The sequence below is a fragment of the Lissotriton helveticus genome, chromosome 1_2 (assembly GCF_964261635.1).
Source record: "Lissotriton helveticus chromosome 1_2, aLisHel1.1, whole genome shotgun sequence".
Lineage (NCBI taxonomy): Eukaryota > Metazoa > Chordata > Amphibia > Caudata > Salamandridae > Lissotriton > Lissotriton helveticus.
Genome location: NC_136058.1, coordinates 420,006,336 through 420,022,650, shown reverse-complemented (window position 1 = coordinate 420,022,650; position 16,315 = coordinate 420,006,336). Strand labels below are relative to the sequence as shown.

General features: G+C 46.4%; 1 long non-coding RNA gene across 1 annotated transcript in view; it reads right to left on the bottom strand.

Moving 5' to 3' along the window:
- Nucleotides 1–16,315, bottom strand: part of LOC144807318 (uncharacterized) — a 473,908-nt gene that overhangs the window by 199,993 nt on the left and 257,600 nt on the right. The window lies entirely within an intron of this gene.

Below are 16,315 nucleotides of genomic sequence, written 5' to 3'. Positions count from 1 at the left end.
CTTGAGAATATTCATACAGTCTGGTTGTAGTTGTAAATAACCAAACTCTATGACTTCAGGAGCCAAATCGCTAGGTTGAGTTCTCTGGGAATTGGATGTCTGATTTCCCAATGGTTCTGAGTGAGGAGACAAGATGTGAGATGTAGCTTTTGATGTGGAACCACTGAGAGTTCTAAGGATGAGAGTACCAAGGTTGACGAGAACATATTAAGATCAGTGAGGGACATTTGTCTGAGCTTCCGAACTAGTAATGGAATTAGCATGAGAGGCGGAAAAGCGTAAGCAAATATCCCTGACCAAATCATCCATAGGCATTGCCTTCGGATGCTGGGTGTGGGAACCTGGATGCAGAGTTTGGGCATTTTGCGCTGTGCACTGTGGAAAATTTAAGTTTTGAACATAGGGAAGAAGAGCATGGGGATGAAGTTCCCACTCGTGTACTTGCTACCTGCGTCTGCTGAGCAGGTCTGCAATCTGGTGGTCTACTCCTGGGAGGTGTTCTGCTAGGAGATAGATTTTCTGGCGAATCGCCCAATCGAAAATGCTTTGTGCAAGGTGCGACAGCTGGAGAGAGTGAGTCCCTCCCTGTTTCTGTAGGTAGTACATTGCTGTCATGTTGTCTGTGCGAACTAAGACAGTCTTGCCTACAAGTTGCGTGAGAAAAGCTGAGTGTTGAGAACACTGCTAGAAGTTCCATGTAGTTGATGTGGAGACGTTTGTGTTTGTCCGATCGCAGCCCCTGGACTTTGTAATGTTGAAGATGGTCACCCCAACCAGTTACTGTGGAATCGGGTCTATGAAAGGCCGCCCTTTTGCTAAGTTTTGAGGTTTCCACCACTGCAGCGCGCGATGGTTGCCACTGTCTACCAACACTAGGTCGGGGTCGCAAATTGCGAGGCTCATTAATATTAATGAGCCTCCCACAATTTGTGAGCCCATTGGGAATGCCAGCCCTACCAGGGATGGTGGCCTGCTGGGCTCAGCAGACCACCATGTCTGGGACTGCTTTTTAAGGAAGCAGCTTTTTTTTTCTTTCTTTTTTTTTTAAATGCAGCCCGCTTTTCTTAAAGGAAAACAGGATGCATTTAAAAAATGTCATTCTTTAAGGGCAGTGGTCCCTGGGACCACTGCCGGCCCTTAAAAAATATTTTTAGACACAGTCACAAAGTGGAAGGGGTAGCCTGGGGACCCCTTTGAAATTGCGACTGCATTACCACCCTCTTGAAGAGGCTGGTCATTTGCAAGTGTTTTGCGACCGCAATTGTGGTCACAAACATTCACACATAGCATTGAGGACGCAATTAGGAAGGGAATTCCCCTTCCTAATTGCGACTCGCAATTCCTGTGAGGGAGACCCCGGACATACCTCCAACAATATGTGCAGCGACCATTAAAAGCCAGCCTGGACTCCTTATTGGTACGAAGAAGAATCCGCTCCACTCCTGTTAACTGCTGATTCTTCCCTTCCGCAGAACCCAGGAAGTTACCCCGAAGCGGAAGCGCTCACTCACGTAGGAGGAGGGAACGAAACCTCAGCCAACCAATCCGAGAGAAGAAAGAGGTCACGACTGGCTGTAAAATGGGGAAGACGCTTCAGAAGGTGCGCCGTCGGACAGCCTAGGAGCAGACGTAGTAAGCCGGGCCGAAGACTAGCCCAGCAACCAAGCCGACACCCAAGCAGCGGACCGGGAAGACTTCGCAGCCCACGACGCCGGAGCCTGGGGTCCTGTGGTAAATAAATAAATAATACCCTATTTTTGAATGTATAAATGAATAACAGATAGCTCAATAAATAAGAGTCAAGATTCGAGGTAGTAGGAGTTTCGCAGGTTTATTACGGCATAAAGGACAGGAACAGGACAACCTGCATAGGAATAGGATGGCAGGGCCCAGCAGCGCTGCTGGGGACAGGATCGGGACAAGGGGAACAACTTTTTGATAACAGTGCATGAGCATATATACATAACGCAAACACATAGCATTACATTGCAATAGGCGTAGCAGTGGGTGGAGCAGAAGGTGTGACGCGTAGCAGTCGCGAAAGATAAGGGTGAAAAGAGGTGTAACAGGGCGTATACATAGACATGTGATGCAAACGTAACAGAATATGTCATGAATGGGGCGGAAACCATGGAGGGGGCTACCTAAGGAGCCGGGACCTCTAACCTGATGGTGCGCGCAAACTAGCAATGACGTATCACTAGGAGAAGCTGGGGGCTATGAACTCTGTGCTAGGAGCAGAGACTGAAGTCTGGAGAGTCAGGGCGACATGTACCTAAACAGTATCTAGTATCTGATGTTTAGAGAACATGTTGATATAAACTAGAAGTCAGGAGGGGAAAGGCTAACTTGATTCTAAGACTGGACCATGCATTATTCTACATGTAGTGCGTGATGAAGAATATTAAATGACCATTAATACAGTATTTCTCTAACGTGGAGACGTGAAGGCTAGACAATGACGGAAACTATTGATGCGATTCAGTAATTTAGGAATGCAGAGAAGGAGGACTGAACTGATAACTGGAATCATAACATATTTTTGGCAGACTCAAAGGCAGAGCCAGCCTGAACCGGGCACTGTGAGGCAGGAAGTAAGTGAAGGGTCGAGGATACAGGTGGGGGCTGTATCGCTCCTCAGCGAGGTTTCAGGAGACAGGAGCTGAATCTGGTGTCCAGGCCCTTTTGAGGCCTAGAGACGGGGACTTTATAATGGAATAACGTGCATACTGAGAAACGTGGCAACGTAGCTTTACATAGGCCTGATATTCGTAGTATTCACGAGAACTGGAAACTGGCATACTAGAGGTGGACACAACTATAATTGTGTCTTGAATCGAACATGGGGAATACATATGCATATTAATCATGCACACATAACATATGATGGATGACACGTAGTGACACAGAACATGGCAAAATTTACTTTTCCACATTCCCTCCTTGTCACTACGTTTCCATCAGGAAACATCAATATTCATGATACCATCTATCATTTCATACAGTATCATTTGCTCGTCTCGAATTATCCTGGAACGGGATTTAGAACGGGGCTTGGGACTAGGAATACAAGAGGTAGCACAAATGCCGCAAATCGCAGGGCCACATTGTATACAGAGACAGCAGCTGAATATGATCGCTACTGCAATACCTAGGAAGGACAATATTTTCCATCCCCAGGCGGAAATTATATTCCAGAACCAACCGGACCATGTCCAGGTGCCTGGATCTTGGTGTATCAGATGGGCAATTTTATGGAGTCTGGTTATAGCTGAATAAACAGACGGTGCGTTATTTGGAATGAAAATGCAGCAACTAGATCCGATGACTCTACAGGCCCCGCCCCTATCGGCCAGTATGACGTCAAGGACGAGACGATTCTGTAAAACGACAAATCTCATAGCAGATTGCTCTTCGGTTAAGTTACCTAGAGCAGAGGCAGTCTCATTTACTACAGCTTCGAGGGTTCTTGTTAACCTACGGATTAGCTTACTATTCTGGATAGGTCCTATAAAGAAAAAGAAACCTCTATTGAAATCTGTATACTGTTCTAGAGCAGTTTCAGTATAATCGACAATTGGGGACTCCCTTCTATGTCTAATGTGTACTAGATGTGTATTTCTATGATAATCAGGTGGGGCTAGGAAAACTGGTGGCAGTAGGAAGGCAATGTAACAGGTTCCCTCCCAATCGAGGGGCAGACGAACATATGCAGTTTGACCACAAATAAAATAAGAATGACGTGAAGCTTTGAAAATAGATTTCCCACTGTCACTATACTTGACAATAGTAGTACAATCACTATGTCCTACATGTACGGAACCATAATTTCGGACACATAATTCACCTCTGACTGGCAGTACTGAAATAGCAGGTAAGTCTGGAGTAGTATCAGACTGAACATTCAGGACCATGAAATTCGAAGAATAGTTACCTAAATTATACACTTCATTTTCTAGATCTAACCCGGTTCTGTGGGGAAGACCTTGCTTGTCTGGAAAACATGTACTGTTAAGAAAAGACATATCTGTTGAGGATGACGTTAACGTGGACCATGCTCCACACGAACCATTATGTGAAAAAGGATAAGGAAAAAGTGGCAGAACTCCCTTCGGTGTCTGGAAAGGGGGGAGTCGACCACACACCCAACAATTAGTGGCATTGCTGGACTGGTGTGAGTAATGTAACATGCGGATGAATGAGTTATTTCGCATAGCGAGGCGGTAAGAGAGTTCATGAGGAGGCAGATCACTAAACGTGTGCTCTACTGTAGCATTAGCAGACATATTTACATGAAGAACTGGGAAATACAAGAAAAATGCATAACTGGTGCAGGAAATCATAATGCTGAGAAATAATATGAAACATAGAAAAATGATACATCGGATTGAGTTTTGACTAACTCTCTCACTATGGGGGTCTATTTTATACATGTCAGAAACAGTCTAACCGTTTCACCTAGGGGAGGACTTAGACAATCAAACTGACTGACTTATTTTACTAGACCTTAACTTGAGTTTATACTCCTGTTGCGGAGTTTTCTCTAACAGGGGGGGTGTAGTAACATTGTCATTTGCGGGACAGTCCTTGAGAACAATGCTTTGGCAATCCTTCAAATCCTGGGAAATGTTCTTTGGGACGGGTTTTAGTCCATTAAACTGTTTTACATGAGAAAGGTGCACCCAGCCTTTGCGACCTTCCAACTTCACGGCTGTACGGGTGGTGAGGAGGACCTGTCGGGGCTCTTTCCAGCGAGGCTCCAGCGGACTTGATCTGTCGAAATTCCTCACCAATACCATGGATCCTGGAACGATTTCATGCGGTGCCACCTCGGTATTGTCTGGAAATGCGGCGGCAACCTGTGAACGACATGAGTTGAGGGCAGACATCAAGGAAGCTAGGTAATCTGTCAGCATATTACTTGAAACATCGGTAATACTTCGGGGTCTAGGAGTACCCCACATGTTAGGGGGGCGGCCGAAAACGACCTCATACGGGGACAGACCTGATCTGGAATGTGCGACCATGCGCATATAAAATAAAGCGACTGGCAGAGCTACTAGCCAGTCCACACCTTTCTCTTTACACACTTTGGCAATTCGGATTTTCAGGGTCTGGTTATGTCTCTCTACGAGACCGGCTGCTTCAGGATGGCGTACACAATGGAACTTCCACTGGTACCCTAACAACAGGGAAACATGTTTCATCAACTCAGATGAGAATGGCTGGCCGTTGTCAGAATATACGACTCTAGGGAGTCCATAACGGGGGAAGAACTCACGAACCAACTGCTTGGCAGTGGTCGCGGCTGTGTAATCTGGGACTGGATATGCTTCTGTCCACCTGGACAAAGCGCATACAACTACAAGGACATACTTGAAACCTCGACATCGCTCCATCTGAATATAATCCATCTGGAGGACTTCAAAAGGGTGGTCAGGGGGCTGGAATCCACCTTGTTCCACCGGGACACTTTTACCTGGATTAAACTGACAACATATCATACAGGTACGGACTTTCTGCTTGGCTGCAGCTCGTAAATGCTTGTTGAACCAGATGTTCTGGATACTGTCTAACATAGCTTTTTCTCCTAAATGTGCTGGACTATGTGCGGTATTAATAATGACTTGAACCATAGAGTCGGGGAGAAACCATGTTGCTCTACCCTTCGTTAACCATCCTTGATCTGTCTGGACCCCTCCTTGTTCGGACCATTTCTTAATTTCTTCGGGAGTAGCATGTAACTGGATATCTATGACATCTTGTGTAGGGTCCTTAACTGTCATGCATGTAATCGGATCTGGAGTGTGTGTCATGTTAACTGGAATGTCTAGAGTCTGTGCTGTAAGCTTGGCTGTGCGATCTGCTAGATCGTTACCTTGAGAAATAATGTCAGTAACTTTCGTATGTGCTTTACATTTCATGATAGCAATAGATGTCGGTAAATGTATGGCATCTAACAGAGTTTGAATAAGGAGACCATGCTGAATCTTGGTTCCATGAGAAGTCATGAAACCTCTCTCCTGCCAGAGCATTCCGAAGTCGTGTACAACTCCAAATGCGTAGCGTGAATCTGTGTAAACATTAACTTTCAAGTTCTTGGCGTGTATGCAGGCTTGGGTCAGAGCAACTAGCTCTGCTGCTTGAGCGGACAGGGTGTCAATGCGGTGTGTCTCAATAACTTCAGTATCAGTAGTCACTGCATACGCGGCGACTAGTTCTCCTGTACTTGTTCTCATACATGAACCATCCACATAAAGTGTCAGGTCGGGGTCTGGTAACGGAATATCTGTCAGATCTTGTCTTGGCTTTGTCGTAATGTTAACTACTTCCACACAGTCATGTGTGGCAGAATTCGGAGTAACTGATGGTAACAGTGTAGCAGGATTTAAAATGTTGCAGCGTCTGATTTCTATGTGTGGCTGGAACAGTGTCAAATCATAACCTGTTAAACGTGCAATTGTCAAGTGCTGAGTCTGTGTTCGGTTTAAAAGAACTTCCACGGAATGTGGAACTTGTACTGTCAAGGAGTGTCCTAAGACTATGGAATCACTTTGTCTGATAGCTAGTGCTGTGGCTGCAACTGACTTGAGGCACGCAGGCAGAGCCTGGACTACAGGATCTAATGTGCTCGAAAAATAAGCACAGGGCTTGTATTGTCCTGCTTGATCTTGTGTGAGAACAGATAATGCTGTACCTTCCCGTTCAGTTACGAAAAGTGTAAAAGACTTACTGTAGTTCGGTGTCGCTAGAACTGGAGCTTGGCATAGAGCTTTCTTTAACTCATTGAAACTAAGTGTATGTTCAGATGTCCAAGGGAGGACAGTCGGTACGGCTGCCTCCTGTGTCGTTAACTGTATCAGTGGCTTGGCTAGAAATGCATACTGGGGAATCCATTGTCTGCAGTAAGAAGTAAGGCCAATAAAAGCACGTACCTCCTTCTGGGTCTTGGGCTGAGGAAGACTCGCTATTAACTGGATACGGTCTGGTGTCAACTGCCTACCCCCCTTGGACAGTAAGTGTCCTAAGTAGACCACTTGCTGGACACAGAATTGAAGCTTAGAAGGGGACACCTTGTGCCCCATCTCGGCTAGGAAATACAAGACTGTAAGGGATGCTCGCTCGCAAGCACGTTCAGAATGGGCTGTGATCAGGAGATCATCGACATACTGGAGCAGGGCAGTGTCAGTTGGCATGTGAATGTTGTCTAGTTGTCTCTTAAGTGCTTGACTGTAAATACTAGGACTTTCTGTGAAACCTTGAGGAGCTCGTGTGAACATATAGCTCCTTCCATTTAAACAAAATCCGAAAAGGAACTGGCTGTCTGGATGAATAGGGACACTGAAAAACGCGTTCTTGAGGTCGATTACAGTAAAGAACGTGGCTTCGGAATCAATGGCTGTTAATAGGGAAGAGATGTCTGGGACAACTGGATACTGAGGAATAATACACTTATTAAGCTCTCGTAGGTCAATCACTAATCGATATACTGGGGGTGCATTTGGATCAGTACGTTTCATGACTGGAATGATCGGAGAATTACATACATTGGAGTCAGTTTCTACAACCACTCCTTGAGCCATGAGCTCGTCAATAATTTTGGATAAGGCTGCTACAGCCTCAGGTGGCAATCTGTACTGTCTGATTCGTGGTAACACTACACCTGGCTTGAGAGTCACACGATAGGGTGTGATTTGCATATAACCAACATCAGTTGGACCTTGCGCCCATAGATGCTGTGGAACATTAGACAGTCTTGAATCAAAATCTCGTAATACATAGTGACCCTTAAAGTCACGTAGGAACAATCGTATTCCCTCTGGGGAACAGCATATAACTGCACCTAACTCTTTCAGTGTTTTAATGCCTAATAGATTTTCTGGACATGACTTAGTAAGTAACAGATCAGTAGTGCGGGACAATGGACCTACTTCTAGAGAAACTGGCTTTGAGATCTCATTTACGATAGGCTTTCCTGAAAATCCAAGGGAAACATTTCTTGAGCCTGAGAGCGGAGCCCCTGGAACTTCGGCGTGACTAATTGTGGTCCTACTTGCCCCTGTATCAATCAAAAACTTTCTGTCTTTCCCTAATACTTGACTATGAACATAGGGACCTTCTTGATCTACAGGTATCTCGATGAGAGGCAAGCCTACCTCCCTCTCTAGGCTGTTTCATGAATACTGCTGGTACTCTGGATACTCAGACTGTGCATACTGGTACATCTGCTGTGTAACGTGCTGTGTTGCAGCAATAGGCTGCGGTGCGATAACTGTCTGTGGTGCATTCTGTGGCTGAGGAATCTGTGAAACTTGTTCTTGTCTAGGCGGACGTGGTCTTTCTTTAGTCTTACCAGTAGCTATGTTGTGTTTCAGAACTGCACACTCATTTATAAAATGACCTGGCTGTTTACAATAATTGCAGTTCCCTTTAACGGGAGCTGCAGGATGACTGGCTTGATTCGGACCCCTCTTCTGACTGTCTTGAGGAACAGATTGTGCAACTAGTACTTTCATCTTCGTGTCTTTCATACGTTTTCTTTCGTGTTCTTGTTCTTCTCTGATTCTATTCTGGTGGTATTGAAGCATCTGCAACATCTGGGACGGGGTATTAGCTTGCCAGGTACTTTCGACTTTCAAAACTCGATTTTTAATTTGTGGACTTGAATTCTCGACTAATTTAGTAACAAAAAGGTGAGGGTATGACTCACTACTCGTCTTGAGGCCACTGTTGATGCTAAAACATTTTTCAAATCTAGAATAAAAATCACTAATATCTTCGTCTTGTTTCTGTTTACAGGCTGAGATTGCATCCCAGTCTTCTTTTCTAGTTGTCAATAATCTGGGTAAAACTTGTATTAATAATTCAGGTAATTCTTTACATTTATCTCCAAGACCGGTACCTGGTACTCGTGCCTTATCTTCAGCTTCTAGGACTGCCCAATCGATCTTTTTCTCTCCCACCTCCCATTCTTTTTCCTTGAGCTTTTCATACACCCCTGCGGGCAGCAGAACCTTTAACATTTTAATTATATCTGGATACGTGTATTCTCCCATACGGAGCATGTCTTTTAATTCTCTATGGAACCCTGCTGGATCTTTATCATGACAGGGAATTAATTTCTTCATCTCGAGGAGCTCCATCTTTGTGATCGGAGTGTAAACAAACACTCGTTCTAGTTCGCCACCCGTTCCTCTAACTGGGTGGACTTCTCGTAACGGATTCTGTCTCTCCATGTAAAATGGTTTACTTTCTGGGGGTGAGACATGAACAAAATGCGGGTTCAGAAATGTTCTATATTTGTGGCGCTGTTCTAGAATGACACTAATTAAATCGGTACCTAGACCTCTCCATCTATACTGGAGTAACTCGTTCAGGATATCATGTAACGGACCTGGATCAGAGTGTTGACCCTCATACAATGTAATGAGGTGCTGGATCATATACATACCCACCAGTCGTTGTTCGGCTGGGGGCATTTTCAGAAACATTTGTGCCACTATTTCGTCTGGAAAAGTGGTAGAATCAGTAATCCATCGGACTGCTGATCGGACTATTTCTTGTTCATGCATAGTACTTAACTCACTGTAACCGATTCGTGATTTCAGAATGTGATCGGTAGCTTGAAACACTTGTTCTAGAGAACCTTGTTCTGGTGCTGGATGATGAAAAATAGACTTGTGTTCTAGGCGTAAATGGCGATCTGGAAATCTAGATTTTCCTACATACGCTATTCTGTCGGGATTCTCGTCCTCAACCTCTTCCGGATCAGAGTTACTTTCTTTCTCGCTTACTTGTGCTGCTTTACGCTGTTCGTGTAACTTTATTATTTCTTTACGGATTTTCTTGTACATACTCTCCATAGCACCGACGGTCTTGTGCTTACCCTCGGCTATATTATCACTCCACCTTGTCAGGGTTCTCATTTCAGCCGGATCTTTAGACGGGTAATCTTGTTCTCTTATTAGACAATTGATCAGAAACTTTAATATCATGAGCTGGATCTCGGCTTTCCTTTGAGACATGGCCTCGCTAATGCTTTCTGGATCTTCCCCTGTACGGATGAAACGATATATTCTGTCTAGATCTTCTTTCATATTCGGTAAGGTGACTAGATACTCGGCCACCTTTCTTACGCGGAATGAATATAAAACCATATTATCCTCGCCTGGGACTGGATCATAGCCGCATTCATTAAGGGCTTTTCTTATTTCTGCTACAGTCTGATATCTGGGCGTACGCTGTGACGCTTGTGCATGTAATTCGGCTGACGTTAAACGCTTGTGTGGCGGCGGGGTTTGAGGAGTACCTCCCCCTGCGGCCCCTAAACTAGAGTCGTCTACTGAGGCTCTTCGTCCTGGCAGAGTGGGAAATGGAAATGTAGGCTGGACTTGTATGGCGGGCTGGACCGGGGGTACCGTAACAGGTACTCCGGTGTCTGGAGAAGCGGGAAGTGCCTGATTTACAGGGACTGGCGGAGCGCGAACAGGATTTGCATATTCTGGGACTGTGTCGTCCAAATAGGACGAAATAAAAATATCAGCTGCGGTCTGTTTGTGACGTAGCTTGGTCGGAACTAATGGTGGTGGGAAATTACTGGATGCCTCTGGGGTCGCTTTTGGCAAGCCCTCGGCAAAGAGAGGATACATACCCCTGATAAGGGCATGCCTCTGTCTGTCTGACTGTTCGGCTTTGACTTGTTCACCTATCTCGATTAGTTCTTTTTCTTGTGCTCGTTATAAGGATTCTCTACTTAATTCTGACTTTCTGATTTCCTTTTCAGTTCTTTTATGAGCTTCTTTGCGCCATAACTCGATGGCATCTTTCTGTGACTGTCTGGCTTTCTTTTTCCATAATGCCTCTTCTACTCGCATGATGCACTCGGCATCCCATGTACCCGATACGGGCCATCTATACTTTTCTTCTAACTGTTTGGTATACTCTACCCATAAATCTAGATACAGTATGGCGCTTATGCCATGCTTCTGATACATAAAATGACCTGGACTGTCCCTAGGCGGAACTGGAACTGCTGCTTCCAGCAGACCCTTTCTGGTTTTTAACTGACGTAATTTCGAAAAGAGCGGCATGACTGAACTATAATCTAGACACAATACAATACACAATAAACACGATACTTATTCCCCATTCCTACCACGACATTAAAATACATGAAGAACATTTAAAAATAACAATTCGAACAGAATACTACCTGGAATACGGAACACAGAATACATGAATTTTCTCGAGAACAGAACTGACTAGAACAGGAACTAGATGCACTGCTGAAACAGTACGAAACTTACCGGTCTCATAAAGAGACACGTCAGGACCCGCATCCACCGAAGTGGACACTTCGTTTGTGGGTCTGTGTACCACCAACCCACGGACCAGAGTCAATTAAATTGACCCTGTCTAGATACCACCCCAGTAACGGTACTCACCGGGCAGCAAGAACGGAAGGCCTCGGACTGGACTGGACTGCTACGACGACGGACGACGAACTTCGGACTTCAGTTACGGGTGGGCCTCCGGATACCTCGGACCTTGGACTCTCGGCTTGGGCTCTGGTCGGGACTCGCCGCGTTCCTCCACCGTCTCGTTTGGATGCTGGACCGCCTCCTCCGTCTCCTCCGTGGGCCTGAGGGATACTTGAAGCAGAAATATCTGCCGGTGCGCAGAAGAGTTCCGTCACGACTGTAGAGGGTCAGGGGGTCGGCGTGGCTTCACCGACGCGTGGGGAAAGGGCAAGTCCCTGTTCGGGCGCCATTATGTGGTAAATAAATAAATAATACCCTATTTTTGAATGTATAAATGAATAACAGATAGCTCAATAAATAAGAGTCAAGATTCGAGGTAGTAGGAGTTTCGCAGGTTTATTACGGCATAAAGGACAGGAACAGGACAACCTGCATAGGAATAGGATGGCAGGGCCCAGCAGCGCTGCTGGGGACAGGATCGGGACAAGGGGAACAACTTTTTGATAACAGTGCATGAGCATATATACATAACGCAAACACATAGCATTACATTGCAATAGGCGTAGCAGTGGGTGGAGCAGAAGGTGTGACGCGTAGCAGTCGCGAAAGATAAGGGTCAAAAGAGGTGTAACAGGGCGTATACATAGACATGTGATGCAAACGTAACAGAATATGTCATGAATGGGGCGGAAACCATGGAGGGGGCTACCTAAGGAGCCGGGACCTCTAACCTGATGGTGCGCGCAAACTAGCAATGACGTATCACTAGGAGAAGCTGGGGGCTATGAACTCTGTGCTAGGAGCAGAGACTGAAGTCTGGAGAGTCAGGGCGACATGTACCTAAACAGTATCTAGTATCTGATGTTTAGAGAACATGTTGATATAAACTAGAAGTCAGGAGGGGAAAGGCTAACTTGATTCTAAGACTGGACCATGCATTATTCTACATGTAGTGCGTGATGAAGAATATTAAATGACCATCAATACAGTATTTCTCTAACGTGGAGACGTGAAGGCTAGACAATGACGGAAACTATTGATGCGATTCAGTAATTTAGGAATGTAGAGAAGGAGGACTGAACTGATAACTGGAATCATAACATATTTTTGGCAGACTCAAAGGCAGAGCCAGCCTGAACCGGGCACTGTGAGGCAGGAAGTAAGTGAAGGGTCGAGGATACAGGTGGGGGCTGTATCGCTCCTCAGCGAGGTTTCAGGAGACAGGAGCTGAATCTGGTGTCCAGGCCCTTTTGAGGCCTAGAGACGGGGACTTTATAATGGAATAACGTGCATACTGAGAAACGTGGCAACGTAGCTTTACATAGGCCTGATATTCGTAGTATTCACGAGAACTGGAAACTGGCATACTAGAGGTGGACACAACTATAATTGTGTCTTGAATCGAACATGGGGAATACATATGCATATTAATCATGCACACATAACATATGATGGATGACACGTAGTGACACAGAACATGGCAAAATTTACTTTTCCACAGTCCTGGAGACGACGACGCGGAAACGTGGACCGAAGAGTGGTGGATTCTGAAAGTCGCGCCCGCCGCCACAACTCAGGAGAGTTGTGGCTCCTAGCGGTACGTGTTGGGGAAAAGGGCTTAGGGAGGGGGAAGGGAGTGTGTTAAGGGCGGCGGGTGGCATTGGATAGACGCAGTGGTGTATGTGTGCAACCAAGGGTCAATGGGTGATCTTAATGCCTGAATCACGCTCTGTCCGACTCTTCCCGTGCACTATACTGCCTGCTCTACCTAGAAGCCTTACCTCGAATACCCACACAACCGCCGTTTTCCCTCAGTCACAGCTCTTTCCCACTCACATGGTTCATTTTGGTGATGGTATCCTGAAAAGAATAAAACAGGGGAATCTTAACCGAATTCTCTCTTGTTTTTGTTTTGAGACACTCCCGGAGATACAACTGTAGAAGCCCGTAATAGGCTTCTGCGCCATGTAGAAGACCAACCTACCAGGGAGCCCTCTGGACCTTGAAGAAGCTACCTCAACTCCTCTCTGTTTGCTACATTTTGGGACTGCCAAGACGGTTACTTTTATCCACTTTTGTTACAATCCCAAATAAACCCCTTCCAATATTGACCTCATACGGCCTCCTCGCTTCTGCTTCCGACCGTCCCTCTGACATTTCCTAAATAGCGAGTCGAAAATAAACTGCGACTCGCTATTTTGGAATTGTATATGGCCAACAGTGATTTTGCATGTGCAAGCGGGTTCGCAAACCCATTTGCGTATGCAAAATCACGTTGTACATCTGGCCCCCTGTGATTGATTCCACTGACTCGCTAGACATTGTTGCAGAGGACACATGTGAAGCCTTGCATGAGGTACGATTGAAATGCAGGATGCCATCATTGCCAGCAGATGCATGAAGACTTTGGGAGACGGTGTTGAATGCCGCAGAGAGATCGAGTAGGATCAGAGCTGCAGTGTGCCCTTGGTCGAGCAGGGTGTGGATGTTGTCTATGGCAGTGAGGAGAGCGATCTCGGTGCTGTAGTTGCTTGGGAATCTGGATAAGGAGAGGTCGACATGGAGTTTTCTTCGATGAATTTTGTTAGCTAGGCATGGACGATCTTCTCTGTGAATTTGGTCACGAAGGGGAGGAGGGAGATAGGTCGGTAGTTTTTGAGGTCGGTGGGGACGCTGAGGGCTTCTTGAACAGGGGTCTGCCTTTGGAATTGTTTCCTCTATATCCTCCTCTGTAGAAACCTCTTGAGGAAAAGGATTGGATGTTACCTTTGCAAGAGGAAGCATTTGAGTCTGAGGATGTTGTTTTGGACCCAGCTATGTAAAACGAGCGGTGAAAGGAGCCTCTATTGGATGGGGACTGGCGTGGTCCAATGGATTTTGCTACTTCAGTGTCCTTTTCCTTCTTTTCTAAGGCTTGGTCAACTACAGGACCAAACAGGTGTTCTTTGTCAAAGGGAGTGTTCACAATGGATTGTTGAACCTCAGGCTTAAACCCTGAGATCCTAAGCCATGCACGCCTTCTAAGGAGAATGCTGGAATTGATCTTCCTAGCTGAGATCCTAAGCCATGCATGCCTTCTGATGAGAATGCTGGTATTGATCTCCCGAGCTGAGATCCTAAGCCATGCATGCCTTCTAAGGGGAATGCTGGTATTGATCTCCCTAGCGGAGACCCTAAGCCATGCACGCCTTCTGAGGAGAATGCTGGTATTGATCTCCCGAGCTGAGACCCTAAGCCATGCACACCTTCTAAGGAGAATGCTGGTATTGATCACCCGAGCTGAGATCCTAAGCCATACACACCTTCTAAGGAGAATGCTGGTATTGATCTCCCTAGCTGAGATCCTAAGCCATGCACGCCTTCTGAGGAGAATGCTGGTATTGATCTCCCTAGCTGAGACCCTAAGCCATGCATGCCTTCGGGGGAGAATGTTGGTATTGATATCCCTAGCTGAGACCCTAAGCCATGCACACCTTCGGGGGAGAATGCTGGAATTGATCTCCCGAGCTGAGACCCTAAGCCATGCACGCCTTCTGAGGAGAATGCTGGTATTGATCTCCCGAACTGAGATCCTAGGCCATGCACGCCTTCTAAGGAGAATGCTGGAATTGATCTCCCTACCTGAGACCCTTAGCCGTGCACGCCTTTTAAGGAGAATGCTGTAATTGATCTTCCGAGCTGAGACCCTAACCCATGCACACCTTCTGAGGAGAATGCTGGTATTGATCTCCCGAGCTGAGATCCTAAGCCATGCACGCCTTCTAAGGAGAATGCTGGAATTGATCTCCCGAGCTGAGATCCTAAGCCATGCACGCCTTCTAAGGAGAATGCTGGTATTGATCTCCCGAGCTGAGATCCTAAGCCATGCACGCCTTCTGAGGAGAATGCTGGTATTGATCTCCTGAGCTGAGATCCTAAGCCATGCACGCCTTCTGAGGAGAATGCTGGTATTGATCTCCTGAGCTGAGACCCTAAGCCATGCACTCCTTCTGAGGAGAATGCTCGTATTGATCTCCCGTGCTGAGATCCTAAGCCATGCACGCCTTCTGTGGAGAATGCAGGTATTGATCTCCTGAGCTGAGATCCTAAGCCATGCACGCCTTCTGAGGAGAATGCTGGTATTGATCTCCCTAGCTGAGATCCTAAGCCATGCATGCCTTCTGATGAGAATGCTGGTATTGATCTCCCGAGCTGAGATCCTAAGCCAAGCACGCCTTCTGAGGAGAATGCTGGTATTGATCTCCCGAGCTGAGACCCTAAGCCATGCACACCTTCTAAGGAGAATGCTGGTATTGATCTCCCGAGCTGAGATGCTAAGCCATACACGCCTTCTAAGGAGAATGCTGGTATTGATCTCCCTAGCTGAGATCCTAAGCCATGCACGCCTTCTGAGGAGAATGCTGGTATTGATCTCCCTAGCTGAGACCCTAAGCCATGCATGCCTTCGGGGGAGAATGCTGGTATTGATCTCCCTAGCTGAGACCCTAAGCCATGCACACCTTCGGGGGAGAATGCTGGAATTGATCTCCCGATCTGAGACCCTAAGCCATGCACGCCTTCTGAGGAGAATGCTGGTATTGATCTCCCGAGCTGAGATGCTAAGCCATGCATGCCTTCTAAGGAGAATGCTGGTATTGATCTCCCGAGCTGAGATCCTAGGCCATGCACGCCTTCTAAGGAGAATGCTGGAATTGATCTCCCTACCTGAGACCCTTAGCCGTGCACGCCTTCTAAGGAGAATGCTGGAATTGATCTCCCGAGATGAGACCCTAACCCATGCACACCTTCTGAGGAGAATGCTGGTATTGATCTCCCGAGCTGAGATCCTAAGCCAT